Raw genomic sequence first — 20219 nt, 5'->3', positions numbered from 1 at the left:
AAATGACAACTTCTTGGTAACAATACACTTCAGGGTCTGCAAAAAGGACTTTATAGTCCCAAACTAAATGTGTGAATCATAACTTTAGAGATGGATGTAAAGTTTCAAATAGAAAACACCTTGTCTTATGACATTTTTTTTAAACAAATGAGACAATTAAGGCCTAGAGAGGTTAAATGATTTTCCCAGAGTCATGTTTTTTAGTCATAGATCGGCACTAAAACTCTGGTTTCCTGCATCCTGGGTTCTTTCCTCTAAACCACATACTTCAATTCACTATAGCAGAAAAGAGGTAGTTTTCAAACAATTTCAAAATAAAGGTCTGTCTCTTCTTTTTTTCTTTTTTACTTTTTTCTTTTGGTAGGGCAATGGGGGCTAAGTGACTTGCCCAGGGTCACACAGCTAGCAAGTGCTAAGTGTCTGAGGCTGGATTTGAACTCAGGTACTCCTGAATCCAGAGCCAGTGCTTTATCCACTGCACCATCTAGCTGCCCCTGGTCTGTCTCTTCTTACCATTAGAAAACAATATATCTAAGTAATGAAGATTATGTTTTCAAAAAAGCAATTGTACTGTTGATCATGGAGTCATTTTTCTAATATTTCTGATCATAATGAAAAATTCATGAAAAGCAACATTCAAAACAATGTTATATGATGAATAACCTAGACTCACATCCCATGTTATAAAACACCTTGGATGATGAGCCTGACTTTTCATTTCTGTGGTATGACGTGTAATTTAAATGACATAATTAGATCCTACCAGCAAGTGAGATACTATCTAAGTCAAAAGCTGACAATCAAGTGACTCAAGATTTTTTTTGAGGTTCCAAGAATCATACAAAATACCAGTACAAAAAAAGGGGCTTATGTATTTGTTATTCCAGTTCATAAACACTGAATATTATGTTGAAAACCTAAAAGTTGTTAGTAACTAACATTAATTTTGTACTTAGATTTTTATTATACATAATACATTAATTTGTAGCTGATCTAACCAGCCAACCACAATGGGAAAATTTAAAGTATCAAAAGTCTGTCACCACAAAAGCAATCATGTCAAGTATGAAATGATAATTACTTAAATGACTCCCTTGTCCACTGTCAAGTTTTAAGCAATAGATTAATTAGAACTCTATCCCATTAGATTAAGGGTAATTTTTGAAATTACAATTTATACAATATTTTACCTTTACTGACATGGGTGGGAAAAGGGTCTTCATATAAACTTCCTAAATTCTTTATATTCTCACCAAAACTTGTTTTTCAACAAGCAAATGACTTAATATTAAGCTTTGACTACAAGTTAAGCTTCAGCCAAATGTGACAAAATTAGAGTATTTCAATTCTTTTCAATAACTGAAGTCCACTATCATTTATTCTATGCCTCATAGAGACACTCATTTTCACTCAGAATTTTTTTTGTAAAGACTGTACAGTTTAAGTATGCTGTTTTTAATCATATGCTACCTGATTCTACAAAAAAAGCCTGAAGTTCACATGCTTTTCCTATGGAAAAAGAGTAAAATTTTAAGCTCACTTTTAGCAAACAATAACCAAAAGAATGAACAAAATAACAGCTCTGGACACATCTATTAACTTGGCTAAAATGTCTTCAGAAAAACTTGTTTTTGACACAATCTAGAGTCTACACTTAAATTTTTAAAAGCAGTAATGTAAAATTTGAGATTATATTACTAGATAGGCTGGATATATTCCAAATCATCAAGAAAGTCCTAATAATTCTTAACTGGATTTTTTGGTGCATGATCTTTCAGTGTCTGAATCTGATTTCCAAATTATATCCTGTTGACTTTATAAGAAAATTGAATGAGTTCCTTACCATTATTACAAACCAAATTTCTAGTGATGTTCCCTTTGGAATACCATTTCTTTCAAAACACTAGTGTTAAAATGTCTATCGCTTAAAAAATTTCAATTTAGAATCTAAGAACATAATTAGTGAAAATGAAAAAAACTAAGAACTATTTTATGACTTAAGCACTATACTGTTTTTTCCCCTGTAGAAGAGTTGGAGTGCTACATATAATATCTAATAATATAAGTGGGAAACACACAATACATTTTAAAAATATACTACAAGGCAGTATAACACTTTTGAAATGTTTATTCAATGATTTTTTTTTAAAAACCATTAGCATTGCCAAAAGGTTCTAAGATCAATTCCATAAAAGACTTGTCATTTTAAAATCACAACGATAAAAAAAATCTTACTGCAAAGATTAAGTTTATCAAAACTATTAAAAATTCAATCATAATCCTGAAGAATTTTACTGTAAATAGCTATAGCCAGATAAATGCACACATAAAATGAGCTTTTTTTAATTAAATGATTTTATACAATATTTATGTAATGGGAAAATTTAAATACATTTCTAAAATTGCAAACAAAAAGGCTAAACAGCCTAGTTTGTCTTCTATGCCTCTGCCAAAATCTGGTGCCATAATACTTAAATTTTTGATTCCAATTCTTCTCACTAAAAGACCATATTCGGGTGTTAAAAAATCCATCCACATACCTGCTGCACAAAAAACAAGGCTTTTTTCAAAGATGCCTTTTTATTTTTCAATGGCTATCCTTCAGCCATCTCAATCTTCAGAGATGAAGCATGTACCTTAAGGGGGGAAAAAACAGTGAACATACTTTAAATAAATTCATCTAAGCATAAGGTCCTATTATACTGAGTAAGATTAATGCTTAAAAAATATTTTATGACTTTTTGAAAAATAAAAGTCTTTAAAATCCAAAGTCAAAATCCTGAATACATTCTGAAATGCCTTAAACAACCTAAGTTGCAGAAAGCTACACAATTTAATTTCTAAATTATTATTTTAAGTTAAAAAGGATACAATGTATACTTTGATTTTACAGTTTCCTCAAAATATAATGAAGATTGGAATGCTTTTAATACTTTACGTTAACAAGAAATGAATTTGTATTGCACAGACATTTATTTCCCTGAAATAGAAAAGAGTCAAAGGCTTGAAATTTAAAACCTAGTGACACTAGATCCAATTACTTCTAAAGAGTCCATTTTAAAAGTGTTAACTGGTTAATTGAAAAGATATAAGCAAGAATAACAGAAGTTAATGAAAATTTAACAAGGTTCTCCCCTAAATTCCAAATAAACTAATGAAGTTTACCAGTTCTTACCTCTGATAAGACCTTCAATTTCTTTGGAAGCATCAATCTGAAGTTCATTGACTCCGTATGTTATCTATAAAAGAAGAAGAAAGAAGGGAAGGGTATTTTAATGTTTTGCGTTTTTTAAATATCATTTTGTCTAAGTACTAAAAAAAAAGGAGTAACATTTAAAAATAAGATCTGTAGCCATATTAACACTAGGGCTCACAAAGGCACCATCTATTTAGGCATTTGTAGTACAGTGATTTCTTAATATTAAATGTTAGGCTTTGTTTTCATTATCTTTGGCTGCAGGGACAGACACTGGAAATGGAGAAGGATGGTGAGACCTGAAGAATGTTACAGGCAAGCAGTCTTTTTTTCTTTTTTTAAGCCAGGTTTATTTCCTCTTACTCCAGTTTATCAGAACATGCAAAACATACAGCAAATGCAATATTCGTTTTCTAAAATTAATGTAGTCTCCATTTCCTTTGTCATCAGAATTTTTTTTCTAATCTTGACCAATAAAAAATAAACTTCCTTAAGAACTGTTGAAGTTAAAATGGCCTCTGCTACTGTAAATTTTAAACCACAAGTTATTTGAGCTCATCACATAGGATATTAGCTTCGTCCTTTTGACCAGTTCTAAAACTTGCAGTATCTATGTATGACCTTTATTCAATTTACAAACTACATTGTTAAAAATTTAACTTCAGATATTTTTCAAAGACTTACCATTGTTAAAAATGCAAAAGCAAAATAAAATATAATTTTCCTAGATTTATCCTAGTAGCAATTAAATGTACCTCTCAGAAATGAAGCTCACTTCTTTTTAAAGCAATTTAGATTGAGAAATTTTAAAATAAGTATAAAAACCAATGTGGAAGTGTAGTAAAACTATTAATTTTACAGTAGATTGATTTAGAAAAACGAAGATGCATGAAATGTAAAGTCAAATATAAAAGCAAAGCTATTTAAGTAAGAAAAAAAGGTCTTGCAACCATGCACCTAAGTCAATCTGCGCCTTTGGTCCACAATTGCTTGCTGAAGGTTATTTTTTTAGTCAGGTACAACCTTTTACAATGTCAGTTTATCCACAATAAAATGAGAATATACTATAGAGTACATAATGGCATATTCACAACATCTATCATTTTTGGATATGAAATTTTTCTAACACTTCCACCTTTAAAACTGTTACCTTCATAAAACTCGACATTTTTAAAACAACGTGTGCTGTTTGATAGAAGGCTAAATGCAACAAATATGGCTCCTCTTCATCCTCAATTACTGAGAAGTCTTACCTAATATTTACACTACAAGTAACTTCATTTAGAGATTAAGTTTGAATATTCCCTTTAAAAAAAAGTTTGTCAGTAGTTCCCTGTCATGTCATGGAACATTTTTTTTTTAATTATTCCAATTGAACTTTTAAAACTCTAACAACTCAGGTAAGTTCTGAGTTATTAGTTGTTCTTAAATACGGTGATCAGAATTTTAAGAAGTTCCAGATAATGGCGACTGATAACCTATAAAAGCCATTAGAAACAGCCCAGTTAATCACTACGGTGAAAACAGGATGTCAAATATTTTCACCTTAATGTCAAATTTTAAAAAACAAAACTGAAGGTAGTAGTGTCTGTTTAAAGATATACACATTACGTTCCCTTTCTAAGCACAATAATCAAATTTAAACCATACATTTGTCATTGAATACTTTATTAAGTATGCAGATATAGGGAGTAAGTTTGTTTTTAAATAGAAACATTCCTGAAACTTATTTTCAAAAGCATTGAATTCAATTTAGACATTTATTCTTTAAGACGAATATTTTTTTTAAATAGTACTCCAAAATATCTTAGACTATATAATCCTGCAGTCCATTTTCTGGAATGGCTTGGAAAGAGTTAAAAGCCAACACCCCAAAAAAAAAAAACCCCAAGTTTTATTTTTAAAAACACAGACAAGGTTCTATCAGTCATTTAAACCGTAGCAATTACATTCCTAATCTCCAGAGGAAGAACCATAAAAAGCTCTAAAAGCAGAATTGAAAGGGTGCCCCCCACAACACGGTAATTTACAAACAGGAGCAAAAAGACAATTCTCTTAACATGTCTCCCCTTTAGGGTGACTCCATCCCCAGCCTACAACATCATCACTCTCATCCATCCCCTTCTTCAGACAGAGTCCCCAGGTTTGGGAGTGGGGACAATTCACAAGCCCCCCACCCCACCCCCCCACCCCCCCACCCCCCACCCCACTCTGCGGTCTCTGCAGCAGTAAGCACCAGCTTCCCCCACACACACACACCTCGATCCTTCGCTCTTCTCCCCTCCCTTCCCCCTAGCTCCAGAACCGGGAGAGCCTCCATAACCCCCTGGCAGCAAATGCACCCTTCTGGGGCGCCCGGACAAATGCCCCTCTCCGCACCCCTGGCTCGGGGGAGGTGGTGAGTCTCGGGGCTGGGGCGAGCAGCCCCTGTGCAGAGCAGGGAGCGCCGCCGACAGGCGTCCCCTCCTCCCCCCCCTCCTCTGAAGCTCAAGGACATTTTGTTTTTCCTCTCAAGGACAAAGGACAATAAAAGGCGTAGAGAAAGGAGACTTACCCGATCCAAGGGTGGCAGGGACCCCGACCCCCCGAGCTCTCCTCACGGCCGGCCTCCCCCGAACCCGACGGGCGACGACCCTCGCCGCGCCTCCTGCGGCCGGCCCAGGGCCGAGGGCGCCAGGGACGGAGTCCGCACCGGGCGAGTGCCGCAGCGGCCGCGGCAGCCGCAGCTACAGCCTACCGGCCCCCCTCCGACCCGATCGCTTTCCTCTGCGGCCCCTGGAAACCCCCGGTGCGCCGAAGCTCGGCGGACCCCCGCCGCCGCGCCCCTCCGAGAGCCCCGGGCGGGCCAGGCGCGGCTCCTCGCCGGGCCGTCCGCATCCCGCCGCCACCGCAGCGGAGCGCCTGACAGCTCGGGGTGCTGCTGCCTCTCCGGCCATCTTGTGCCGTGTGTGTGTGGTGTCTCTCTCCCGTCTCCTCTCTCTGTGTTACTCCCTCCTCCTCCTCCTCCTCCCCCCTCCCCGCCCCACACACACCACACAACATGGCCCCTTCGCTGCGGCGGCGGCGGCGGCTGCAGCAGCGGCAGCAGGAGCTCCACAGCGCTCCAACCCGCCCCCCCCCTTCCCCCATGCAACCTAACTCGCCCCTAACGCAACGGGGCGCGCACTAGCGCGCGTAGCCACCGATGGCTCCCATTGGCTCGAGCTCCTTCCATCTTTCCCCCATCCGAGCAGCGGCCGCGCGCACGCCCGAAAACGTTCTTCACCACCCAACAACAACTCTGCCCTTCCTATTGGCTAAGCCTGATCCCACCTCTTTCCTACGGGCTGATAGGTTTCTTCTCTTGCCAATTGCTACGTCCCTCCGCTCTGCTTTCTTCTTTACTTGGCCCTCAGCTTCCCATTGGCTGGTGCTCAAAGCGCTGGGTTCTGAATTGAGGGGCCGCTCAGGGTTGGTCGCCCCAGACATTCCCCATCACTTCCTCTTTAACCTGGTATTTTTTTTTTAGTATTCTTTTAATTCTAAAATTAATAACCATTAATAAAAAGGAGCATTCAAATAAACACATTTTTAAATGAGATCATGCAAATAGCCATAAGCTTCAAAATACTTTAAACGTTCATTAAAACTTTAACAAAGCAATAAGGAACAAGTGCCATTTGCTTCTATTAGTGATTTCTCCTGTGTCATTTTCCCCACCGTTGCTCAAGACTAAATAACTAGCACAGGAATTGCTCGACCATGACCAGTCCATGGGCCTTTAGAACAACGAGAAAGAAAAACATTGACGATTAGAAATGATAGATTTAGTTCTAAAAGGAACCTTCAGTGTCATGTAGTCCAACTCCTTCACTGAATAAGGAAACAGGCCCAGAGAAGTTGTGACTTCCTCAAAGTCATACAGGTAGTAATAGAAGGAACCAGGGAACAAATCCAGCATTTGTCCCTTTCAAGAAATCACAAACTTAGCTTTTCTGACTCCTGTGCTCCTTCCATAACCTCTCATCAAAAAGGTTTCCTCTTCACAGTACTCTAGTAGAAGCAGTTTAATACCTTTCCTCTGAAAATACCAAAGACTATTAATAACACCATTTAAAACTTCAGGCTCCAAGAAGAGACAAGGAGAAACAGCCACAAGTGATAGGAAAAAGTAGAGTTCCACCAAACTACCAAACCACCAGAATTTACTGTGGTCCAACTGAGGCCTCCACTATATGTCCGTTTCTGAACTACTAAGGTATCCTGTCTCCCCAGCGAAATATTGTAATAACATTCTCCATATTTATTATACTGACACCTTACTAGTAAAGCCCAAGAAATATCTCTAGGGGACTGCCTTCTATTACCTTCACTTTGCCTGAAGTCTTTTTTTTTTTTTTGGCCTGAAGTCTTAATAAAATCAGCAAACATAATCTTAGCTAATCTGGATTTCATGTAATCTCTTGAAGCAGTATTTCTCAAGCAGGGGTTGGGAAAAACTACCCTGAATAAAGGAATTGAGCATAGTTCATTAATATACCTGTCTCTCAACAACTATTCACATCATTTTTATTTGGCTACAGCTTAACATGCCTATTAGAAAGTAAACTCCCTGGGGAGCAATAAGGGCTACATACAGTGTTTTTGTTTTTAATCTCCCCATGGTACATTGTACATACTTCAAAAAAGGTTTTTCCTTTTTCTTTTGCACAGTAGGCAGTAAGTCCCACTTTGGGGGGGGGGGGGGGCAGGGCAACGAGGGTTAAGTGACTTGCCCAGGATCACACAGCTAGTGTCAAGTGTATGAGGCCAGATTTGAACTCAGGTACTCCTGAATCCAGGGCTGGTGATTTATCCACTGTGCCACCTAGCTGCCCTGGCTTTTCTCTTTTTTTTAATAATAAACATTTTTATTTACATTTTTGAGTTCCAAATTCTATCCCTCCTTCCCTCCTCCCTTTCCCCCCTCCCTGAGTCAGTAAGCAGATATAGGTTATATATGTGCGATTATGTAAAACATTACCATATTAGTCATTTTGTACTAGAAAACTCAGTTCTTTCTTTGGAGGTGGATAATATGCTTCATCATTAGTCCTTTGGGATTGTCTTGTATCATTGTATTGCTGACAATAGTTAAGCCATTCACAGTTCTTCATCAAACAATATTGCTGTCATTCTGCATAATGTTCTGCTTCTGCTCACTTCACTATAGATCAGTTCATACAAGTCTTTCCAGGCCTTTCTGAAATTATCCTGCTTGTCATTTTTTATAGCACAATAATATTCCATTACAATCATATGCCACAGATTGTTTATCCATTCCCTAGTTGATGGTCGTCCCTTTGATTTCCAATTCTTAACCACTACAAAAAGAGCTCAAAATAGCTTTTTCTTTGATGTGACCATTTGCCCCACCAAGCAGATTGCAATCCTACCATTCATTCCCTTCATAGACAATGTTCATGGGTTGCTGTAACCATGTAAGTGGCCAACATTCTAGTCAGTCAATTCAATCCAAAAAAAAAGAGCTTGGTAGTACAGTGAAAGGGTGGGAGATTTGGAGTCAGAGAACTTGGGTTCAAATCCCAGCTCTACTGCTTACTAACTATATGACCTGGAGTAAGTCACTTTAGCAGATCTTATTTTTCTTATCTGTAACATAAGAGGGTTGGATTCAATGTCTCATCTAGCTCTAAATCTAGGATACTGTGCTCTTATACTATGTGTAAGGTACTAAACTAGTTGCTGGAAATCAGAGACACAATGAAAAAGAGTTCCTGTCTCCAAGAAGTTTACATTCTACTTGGAGGTGGAGGAGGTGGACGGTATGCACACAAATAAATGTAATACAAGCAACTTCGTGTAGGAAGAAAGTAATAAAAACTAAGGGAATTGGGAATAAAAAGGATCATGGTGGTGCCTGAGCTAAGTAAGCCTTGAAAGAAGACAGGCTTGTGACATACAAAAGATAAGAATGCATGAAGAACAGCTTATGAATGCACAGAGTTAGGAGTTAGACTGTCAAAGTCAGGATATAGTTAGTAGTCCAGTTTTAATGGGATGTAGTATATTCAAGGAAACAATATAAAATAAGACTGGAAAGGAAGGTTGGAGTCAGATTGCAGAGTAATTTGAATGCTAGTCTTAGGAGCTTATATTTTATCCTAGAAGCAATAGGCAATTATAGAAGGATAAAATTAGTGCCACTCCCTATAGCATTTGCAATGAGGACCTTAAAATGAGGAGACTTGATTGGTTTCTCCTACCTATTTCAATTCCTACAATTTGGAGCAAATACCTCTCCAATGAGTGATTACATGGTAACCCAGTATCTGCACTATAGAAGGGGAAAACCCATGCACAAGACTTACATTCCTGAAAATATTTATTTAAGGATACTTCTACAATAAGCTGGAGACTGAAGGGTATGCTGTACCTACTCTAAATATGCATTCAGATCATAGAGGTGGTGTGGTAATGCCTTACAACAGTGGCATCCCAGCTTTCCCTTTTGTATACATTAGGTCTCTCTCCTATGTGTTAGAGTTGTTCCCTCTTTTTCACAGACCCTAGGGTGGGTCATTATTGATAATGCTAAGCCTGATCTGAGTGTAAATACCAGAGGAACAACCCACCTATCTCTGAGTCTCTTTTCCTACCTGATGGCAAGAAAGGTAAAGACTGCTGTGATCTGCCAGGCAGAGGAAGCACTGGTGGCTGCCCTATCTCCTCCCAAACTACTACATGTCTTTGAGAACATAGCACCTCTGTTTCTTTTGTATACATTCTTTTTTTTTTCTTTTTTGGCAGGGCAATGAGGGTTAAATGACTTGCTCAGGGTCACACTGGTAGTAAGTGTCAAGTATCTGAGGCCAGATTTGAACTCAGGTCCTCCTGAATCCAGGGCTGGCACTTTATCCACTGTGCCACCTAGCTTCCCCTCTTTTGTATACATTATTTTCTGATATTAGATGAATGAGTATTCTGAGAGGAGTTTGGGCTGTCCATCATGGCCAGCCACAAGCCCACTGGCAATCAGGCCAGGGGTAGTTGTTAACAATAGAGAAATTACCTAAAGATAGATGTGGGAAAATCCTCATCTGAGGATGGTGGCAGCTTCAGAGATCACCATCCTTCTTGTTGGAAAGAAGTATAGCTATGGACTAAAAAATAATACCCATCCTCAGAGCCTAGCAAAGGGTTACACTCAAGGGAAGATTCATGCAAGAGAAAAGAGAAAAGGACTCCTAGGGTCAGGAATTAAAAAGTACTCTTTGGTCCCATATGTGCCTAACTCCCATTATAGATTAAGTTGGAGCCTACTCTCCTCAAGGACCTTGTGAGTTAAGGAGAATGCCCTCTAGTTTTGAGTGAGTGTTTTGTATGAACTGTTCTTGCTATTACTTTCTCAGTAAATTCTTCTTTGAAAAGTTAATAAGGGGCAGCTAGGTGGCGCAGTGGATAGAGCACCAGCCCTGGAGTAAGGAGTACCTGAGTTCAAATCCGGCCTCAGACACTTGACACTTACTAGCTGTGTGACCCTGGGCAAGTCACTTAACCCCAATTGCCTCACTAAAAAAAAAAAGTTAATAAGTCCATTACTGCTTAATAACAGGAAACACGCCAGTAAGGTACCTGGCCTGTCAATGCAAGTATGAGTTAAAGAGTTAGCCCCAGAGGAAGTGCTACAAATGTTAACACAGATCTATAGGCCAGAGAGAATAAGCTTCCTATACACAAAGATCTTATCAAGAGGAAGAAGAGTTTAATCACTAGAATAGCTGTGTATCAATGTGTATGCACATATATTTCTAACAATCAATATCAATTCATTTACATTTTACAGCAAGGATAGTATTTGCAGTTAGAAATTTTTAAGAAGCAAATACATCCTTCTACATATAAGGAGGATCAGAGAAACCACAAACCAGACATTTTGAAATGAATCACTGAAGTCATAGTTTAAGAGGACCTACAGCAAGGATTTGTAGTAAGGGAGTGACACGAATAGACTCGTTCCCTAGGAAGATTATTTTGGCACCTGTGTGGAGGATTGATTCAAGTGAGGAAAGATGGGAACAGGGAGAACAATTAGGAAGCTAGTACAATAGTACATTGATGATGCTGTCTGAACTTATCTAGGGTGATCTTCAAATGACAAACATATAGTCCATTACTAAACCCATATTCAAATCTTCTCCAATGTAGTAGGATCTGTCTGAACTTGTGCTAGCATAGTCTTCAAGAATTCAATCATCTCCATATCATGATGAAGCATCATAAGATCACAGCCATCTCTAATGACATTCACAGAAAAGTGGAAAAGAATGGACACAACAAGAGACAGAAGCAATGAGACCATCATGTACTATCAGCTCCATGCTGGGTTTAGGGGAAAGAGGACTCAAGGCCTTTCCCCTAACAGGAGGCCCTAAGAAGTCCATCTTCCTTCTCTAATCTAGAAAGAGCCTGCACCAAGGACCTGGCTAACTAGAGACCTTTTGAATATATTCTGTCTCCATAGCAAATCAAAAAAACTTCTCTTCACCATATGGTTAGTGGAATAGAACTAGCTTGTTATTGTTATTGTCCGGTTGTATCTGACTCTTTATGTCCCCATTTAGGATTTCCTTGGCAAAGTGGTTTGCCATTTCCTTATCCAACTCATTTTATAGGTGAGGAAACTAAGGCAGAGTTAAGTGACTTGCTGAGGGTCACACAGCTAGGAAATGTCTGAGGCAGGATTTGAACTCACAAAGAAGAGTCTTCCTGACCCCAAGCCCCTTGTTCTATCCACTGTGCCCCCTACCTACACCCCCAGATTCCAGAACTAGCTACAGAATGACTAGGGATACTCCAAAATCCACATGGGGATTGCCTCAGAGGAGCATTTTGCTCCTCTGTAATAAGGTTCATCCATCCCCAACAACTGAATGACCACTTATTGGGTATGTGATAGTGGCAATGCCTTTCATGAAGCCTTTCATTAAACTAGATGACTGCTGAGGTCTCTTCCAAATCTCCGTGTTTATGTGATTCTATGGCTTGCTGATAATCATAAAAGCAGGAATCTAGCCTAGACCTTCCAGGCTCTGAGTCCAGCATTCTATTACTCTATTCACTAGTAGATGCAATTGTTGTACATAACAGGAGCTTGAGGAAGCTTTAAGTGTTGTCGATTACCCTTATTATTCTCATTTTCTTTTAGAATGTCTTTCCTTGTGATTTCTTCCCTTATCCTTGTTCCCTATCTTTTTCTTTTCTTTTTTAGTGAGGCAATTGGGGTTAAGTGACTTGCCCAGGGTCAAACAGCTAGTAAGTGTTAAGTGTCTGAGGTTGGATTTGAACTCAGGTACTCCTGACTCCAGGGCCGGTGCTCTATCCACTGCGCCATCTAGCTGCCCTGCCCCTATCTTTTCTAATATTCATAGAACAAAAGAAAGCTCTTTTCCAAAGCAAGTGTGATACAATAAGAAAAGTATTAGATTTGGAATCAGAGGACCTGAGTTCATATCCTCACCCTGACACTAAGCACCTGTGTGGATGAGTTACTGAAAATCTCTGGGTTTCAGTTTCTTCATCTGCAAAATCAGGAAACTGGTTTAAATAACCTCTCAAATCCCTGGCAACTCAAGACCTATGAGTCTCAACATTTAAAAAATCTTGTTTAAAGCACCAGCCCTGGATTCAGGAGGACCTGAGTTCAAATCTGACCTCAAACATTTGACACTAGCTGTGTGACCCTGCTCAAGTCACTTAACTCTCATTGCCCTGCAAAACAACAACAACAACAACAAAAATCTTGTCAAAGTTCTTTTTGCATAGCAAATAATATGGGCCTTTAGATGAAATGAAGACAAAAAGGAAGGGATCCATGCATTTTGAGCAGTTTAAGGGCAGAAGTTGTAGTAAAATGTAGCCTAGCAGTTAGAAGACTCCCCAACCATTTCACTAATATCTTCCAACTTGCATGGAGGGATCAGGTATTTCTTTCCCAAAGACTTTGCCTCTAGGCTATAAGATCATAGAATTTTAGAGCTAGATGGAACCTTAGAGATAATTGTGTCCAAGCTTCTCGGTTTTAAAGCTGAGGAAATTTAGAACCAGTAAGGTTAAAAGACAAAAACTGGTCACACCTCTGTGATTAGAATCCAAGTCTTCTATTTCTTTATAGATTATCTTGGAACCCTTTTGTAATGGGCTAGTCATTCTCTTTAATCTCTTTCTTTGCATTTCCCTGCCTGTTCTCAGACAAAGCAGTTTCTTCAGAAATACTGTAGGGCTATTCTTCCTCTCTTCTTCCTGATATTTTCTCGCTTTGTCTTTTGTTAATCCTTAATTAATATCTGTTTTCCATTTCCCCCCCAATACCACTTTAACTGAACAATCACCCTTATTTCTTTCAGAGTTACTTTTGTAAGTCTTTCCAGGAGTTTGTATTTATTTACATAGTCCACAGCCTCCCTGAGGGACCCAGTCTAACTGGATTGCATCATTGGCCCCTTGATTAATGAGGTCTAGAGGTCCAGCTGAAAACAAGAATTGGTAGAATTCCTTTGGTGTCCAGGGCTACTCTTATGAACTCATCAGTCATTCTAGCTATTTCTGTCTACCTGTCTCCTCCCTTCCCTCTAGGAGAAGGTCCAGTTTAACTAGACTGCATCAGATATCTAACCTAGATCTTGATCTCTTTTTTCTTGTCTTCAGGCTGGGTACCTAACTGATCTTTCATTGCACAGAGAATCCTAACTTATTTATCTCTACTGTCTGACCTCTGGACTCTTTGCCTGCCTTTATTTATAGTACCTGACTATTCCTCCCTGTCTTTGCTGTCCTCTCTGAACTAGTATTATGTCCACCTGATTTTTGTTTTTGCCAATCCCCATCCTCTTTAGCTGAACTTGTAAGACCCCAGCTTTTTTGGGGGGCAAAAGACAGCAATCCAGTTGTTTTCTTTCCTTTTTCATTGAGGACTGCTCAGATGTACCTACTTGCCTTTTATTAAGTAAGATACAAGTAGAAAAATACACTTGAGGGCCTTTAGTATTTGTACCCCTAACTGCCCAACACAGTGCCTGGCACACAGTATGTACTGAAATATTTATTGATTTATTGACATCTTCCTGGGTACTTTCCATAGATAGGTCTTTCTTTGTCAAGGAGATTATATATAATCTACTTTTAGCAAAAATTATTGCTAAGGCATTGTCTTCAAACTTAAACATTTGCTAACTGTGCATCTCACTCAGATAGTTTCTTGAATTATATTCAACAATATTTTAGTAAGTATTTATTAATTATAATGAATGGTAAATATTTCTTTTATACTTTAGGGCTTATAAATTATTTTACATATGGTATCTCATTTTGTATTCAATATTGATATTGATATTTTACATATATTATCTCATTTGATCCTCACCTCAACTCTATGAAGCAGCATAATTATCTTCATTTTACAGATGAGAAAACTGAATCTGAAAGAGGTTTTTAACTTGTCCAGGGTCATATTGCTAGTAAATGTGGGAGGTAGGATTTGAATACAGGTCTTTCTAACTCTAAGTCTTATGTTCTCTTTACTACATAACCTAGTTGTTGACACTGAGCTAGTGTTTGGGAATCAGAGATAACATGAAAAACAGTCCCTTACAACTTCATATTAGAGGGAATATAGGCCATATTCAGCTAAATGATGTAACAAAAAGAAGGCTGTCTCCAGAGCAGAGGATGTGAATTTAAATCCTGACTCTCTTAATTACTATCTGTGTACTCTTGTGTAAATCACTGAACTTCTCTCAGTCTCTGCCTCAGTTTCTTTTTTTTTTTTAATGAGGCAATTGGGGTTAAGTGACTTGCCCAGGGTCACACAGCTAGTAAAGTGTTAAGTGTCTGAGGCCAAATTTGAACTCAGGTACTCCTGATTCCAGGGTCTTTGCTCTACCCACTGCACCACCTAGCTGCCCCTCTGCCTCAGTTTCTTTATCCACAGAATGACTGAGTTGCTCGATCTAGAGGACCTCCAAGATCCCTTGCTGCTCTAATGCATGATCCCATGAAATAAGTACAAATTAATTAGAGAAGTGAGAACACATGCACAACTATGGAGATCAGCAAAGGGTCCTCATAGGAGAAGACCTCTGAGTAAGATTCTAAGAGCCAAAGGTGAGTAAGAAGTGCATTGCAAAGGGGGACTGGGGAGGGGCAATGGAGAGTCATAGGGAATAAGAGGCCAGTTTGGTTTGCACAGAGGGTGTGTAAAGGGCAGTCATGTGAAATAAGCCTGGAAAGGTAGGCTGGAGCTAGGCTAAAGGAGGCTTTAAATGCCAATGCAGCTCTCTTCATCCTACAGGTTCTGCATGACTGGTACAACACTATGCCTTCACTGTTCTCTCCCTCCTCCACTTGAATTACTACAGCAAGTTCAAGAGTCTACTTTACACACCCTTTTCACCCTGGAAAATGCTTTCTTCTTCCCAAGGTGCATCTGTCTTGGTGAATGTTGTTTCATCTTCACCCCTCGATGAGAACAACAACAACAACACACACACACACACACACACAAACAGGTATTATCCTTTTTAAAAAAATAACTTTAACTGATGAGAAAGAAAGGTTGTGACTTGTACAGGGTCATACACCTAGTTAGCTGATGTATTAAGACTAGAGATTAGCAACTATTATCTTAAGTGAGAGAATATATGTAAAGTTTAGTGTAGTTTAGTAGGCGTTTGATAATTGCTTGTTCCTTTCCCCCTTCCTTCCCATTCTCATTATTGGACCCTACACAAAATTAAAGCCTAATAAGTATTTGTTGATTGGATGCCATAGACTCCATTCTCCTAGTCTAAAGCTGGACTAGTTCCTGTTCCCCTGTCTTTTCTACCATACCACAAAGTGCAAGGGGAAAAGAGGTCACAAAATATATGTAAACACTTCTCACCCGTAGACTGTGATAACTACAATCCCAATTTAAAACAACAGGGAAATAATAACAATAATTCTGTACATTCTCTATTTTTCTCCCTTAACACGTGACCAGCATTCAGCCTACACTGGTCCATAGCTCAGTTGTTACCTAGCAATCTAGGGAATCCCTCTCCACATCCAAGACCAATCAACTAAAATAGCACCTAAGAAAAGAAAAATCAGGATGTGCTTTCCAGAAAAGCAGAACTAGGCAAATTGAACACTAAGAGGGAACAGGAGTGAAATATGGTGGTTGTTAAAACCCTTTTTCTGTCACAGACTTCTTTGGCAACTGGTAAGGCCTAAGACCCCTTCTCAGAATATTTTAATGCATAAAATAAAATATACAGGATTATAAAGTAATTAATTATGATGAAATATAGTCATCAAAATTTTAGAAAAAAAAAGTTTATGGACCTCATGTTAAGAACCCTGGTGTTGGGGGCAGGTAGGTGGTACAGTAGATAGAGAACCAGACTTGGAGTCAGGAAGACCTGAATTCAAATCCAGACTCAGACAATTGACACTTACTAATTGTGTGACCCTGGGCAAGTCACTTAACCTTCATTGCCCTGCAAAAACAAACAAAACAAACAAACCAAAAAACCCTGGTCTTAGAGGATTACCAAGAGCACTAAGAGGTTAAGTGACTCACATGAGGTCATGTAGCTAGTCTATGTCAGAAGCAGGACTTGAACCCAGGTCATGCTGGCTTTAAGACCACCTCTCTATTGACTCTCACCTATATGATAATGCTTCCTACATTTGTCTATTTTTTAGAATGTTTTAATATGTGTGTGGTTAAATGCAGTGTAACCTGTGTATCACTAGCAGTGATCAAAGATCCTCCACATGGTACATGGTTTGGTTCTTGGAACAGTAATTTTAGATGGCCATGTTTTTATTTTTGTTTCTGGAACAAATAGGTCATAAAAGTATGAAATCAGGGCGGCTAGGTGGCGCAGAGGATAGAGCACCAGCCCTGGATTCAGGAGGACCTGAGTTCAAATCCAGCCTCAGACACTTACTAGCTGTGTGACCCTGGGCAAGTCACTTAACCCCATTTGCCCTGCCCAAAAAAAGAAAAGAAAAGAAAAAAAAAGAAACGTATGAAATTTCACTGGTATAATATTAAGACTATGAACATTCCTCCTATTAATTTGTTTTTGTTTTTGTTTTGTTTTTTGCAGGGCAATGAGGGTTAAGTGACTTGCCCAGGGTCACACAGCTAGTAAGTGTCAAGTGTCTGAGGCCGGATTTGAACTCAGGTACTCCAGAATCCAGGGCCGGTGCTTTACCACTGTGCTATCTAGCTGCCCCCCTCCTATTAATTTTGATGAGTCACTATTTACAGTCACAGTTAGGATCAGTTGAGAAAAGTAGGTCACAAGGTATTTTTCAATACTTAGAATGATCCAAGTATGTGGAAGAGTTTGAGGAATAGTGATCTACAGCAGTGGAATCAGACTCATATACAAATGGAGTCACTAAACTGTATCTGAGGCAGTTAGATGGCTCAGTGGCTAGAGGACTGATCCTGAAGTCAGGAAAACCTGAGTTCAAATCCGCCCTCAGACACTTACTTCCTAGCTGTGTGACCCTTAGCAAGTCATTTAACACTACTTGCCTCAGTTTCCTCATCTGTAAAAGGAGCCAGACAAGGAAATGGCAAACTACTCCAGTACATTTGCTAGAAAAAAAAAAAAAAACAACAAAAAATAAACCCAAATGGGGCCATAAGACTCACTTAAGAACAACAACAAACTGTATCTAAGGATCCCTGCCAGCAGCATATTGACTTAGAAAACCACGTGTTAACATTATCTATGGTCTATTTCATTTTTATTTATTTTGTTAAACATTTCCCAATTACAATTTAATCTGGTCGGACTGCCCTTGAGTGTTGTGGCCTCATGCTGCCTAAAAGCACTATACTCACCATCTCTGCTCTAGAGCACTCCTAATGTTTAGTGGGTGTTCACTAACTAGATCTGTCAACATGACAGAAATATTTCCATATACACCATGTGTGTCCTCTTGCTGCAATGACCACTTCTGTATTCCTTACTTCTATCTCCCATCATTCCATTTTCTTTTTCATGATTCCATAATCCTAGGGGTCTCCCCAGATTCTGTCCATGACCCTCTTCTTTCTCTATCCTCTCTCTTAGCAATGTCATCCATTCCCACTGCTTTAACCCTCTCCTCTATCTGGATGACTTGTGCCTATTTGTCTAAATGAGATCTTTCTACTGAGCCCCAGACCAACTGTCTTCAGCATATATCCACTTTATCCTCCCCCCACATCAAATTCAGTATACCTAAAACTAAAATTATTGCCCCATAATGCTTTTCATTCTGACTTCCCTATCTCTGTCAATAGCACCTCTGTTCACCCAGTAACCCATTTGAAAACTACTTCCTGCTTCTCCCTCTCCCAGATCTTCAATATCCAAAAAGTTGCTGAGTGCAGTTGTTGATTCAGTCCTACATTCTCTCTCAACATCCATCTTCTCTCTATTCCCACTGATATCACCCTAGTATGTTCCTTTGTTGCTATCTGCCTAGACTCTAGCATTAGCTTCCAAATCATTCATTCTGTCTCTGGCCCCTATAATCCATAACACCTACTAGCTGCCAGATGAATCATCCTTATTTGCAGGACTGATCATGTCACTGTTAAAAACTATTCATCCAGGATAGTTTAAAAGAGGAAAAAAGAAAAGAGCTAGAGTATAAGTGGTGCCTTAAATTTCCTCTTGGACAATTCAGTAATAGCTGAACAAACTATAGGATATGAATGTAATAGAATATTATTGACAAAAGAGATTATTTCAGAGAATCTGGGGTGAACTAATTCAGAGTGAAGTAAACAAAAGCAGGGGAATGATTCATTAGCATTATTAAGAAAAACAACTTTGTAAGACTTAAGAACTCTGATCAATCATTTTTCCAAAGGAACTGTGATGAAGCATATTACCCACCTCCTGACAGAGAGATGATAGATAAAAGGAATGGAAAAAGACATATAGGTTTTTGGACATGGCCACTATGTGGATTAGTTTTGCTTGTCTATGCTTATTTGTTACAAGTTTTTAAAAATTTTCTTTTGGTTTTTAATTGGAAACAAGGTCAGTGAGAAGGTTAACTAACAATAGTAATGAAAAATAGAAGAGAACAGAAGGAAGTTCAAAAGGAAGTCCAAACAGGCAGGAGTCATGAATAGAAAGTTATGTATAGAATTTGAAAGACATGTATAGAATTTATTATAAAGGGTTTTTTAAGTAACCATTATGAATGAGAGATTCATGGTTTCACATATAATCCCCTTTTTATGTTTTGCTGCCTATTTGGGAACCCTTTTTTTTTTGATGGTTAAGTCCAAAATTTACAAATACATTTTTAAAACTATGTGTGTCCTCAATAAAAATTATTTTTGAAAATTTCATATTGAGGGGATGCCCATCGGTTGGGAATGGCTGAACAAGTTGTGATATATGAATGTAATGGAATACTATTATGCTGAAAGAAATGAAGGGGAGGCAGATTTCAGAAAAACCTGGGAAGACTTACATGAACGGATGATTAGTGAAATGAGGAGAACCAGGAGAACATTGTACACAGTAACAACAACATTGTGTGATGATCAACTGTGGTAGACTTAGTTCTTCTTAGCAATACAATGATTCAAGACAATTCCAAAAGACTCATGATGAAAAATGATCTCCACGTCCAGAAAAAGAACTATGGAGTCAATGCAGATCAAAGCATACTATTTTCATTTTTGTTGTTGTTGTTGCTGTTTTGTTTCTTCTTTCTTGTGCTTTTTTCCCTTTTTGTTCTGATTCTTCTTTTACAACATGACTAATATTAAAATATGTTTAACATGATTGTACTATATAATCTACATGAGATTGCTTGCTATCTTGGGAAAGGGGGAAGGAATGGGGGGGAAGAAAGAAAAATTTGGAACCCAAAATCTTACAAAAATGAATAATGAAAACTATATATGTGATTGGAAAAAATAAAATACTATTAAACAATAAAAAAAATATTTTTTTAAAAATACTGTTGGGTG

The 20219-nt window shown here is 38.5% G+C and overlaps 1 protein-coding gene across 5 annotated transcripts in view; it reads right to left on the bottom strand.

Annotated features, from left to right (window-relative positions):
* Positions 1-20219, bottom strand: part of CHD2 (chromodomain helicase DNA binding protein 2) — a 190046-nt gene that overhangs the window by 142680 nt on the left and 27147 nt on the right. For 3 of the 5 annotated variants that reach the window (XM_043983506.1, XM_043983505.1, XM_043983501.1), the window contains exons 1-3: positions 5751-6174; positions 3176-3239; positions 2541-2636 (exon numbers count right to left, since the gene is read on the bottom strand). The gene's annotated coding sequence lies outside the window, so the exon portion shown is untranslated. Of the gene's footprint in view, positions 1-2540; positions 2637-3175; positions 3240-5455; positions 5662-5750; positions 6175-20219 lie in introns of those variants that run through there. The other 2 variants (XM_043983503.1, XM_043983504.1) reach the window with 2 other exon arrangements.

This window comes from Dromiciops gliroides, chromosome 2 (assembly GCF_019393635.1).
Source record: "Dromiciops gliroides isolate mDroGli1 chromosome 2, mDroGli1.pri, whole genome shotgun sequence".
Classification (NCBI taxonomy): Eukaryota; Metazoa; Chordata; class Mammalia; order Microbiotheria; family Microbiotheriidae; genus Dromiciops; species Dromiciops gliroides.
This window is presented reverse-complemented; position numbering and strand designations above follow the sequence as displayed.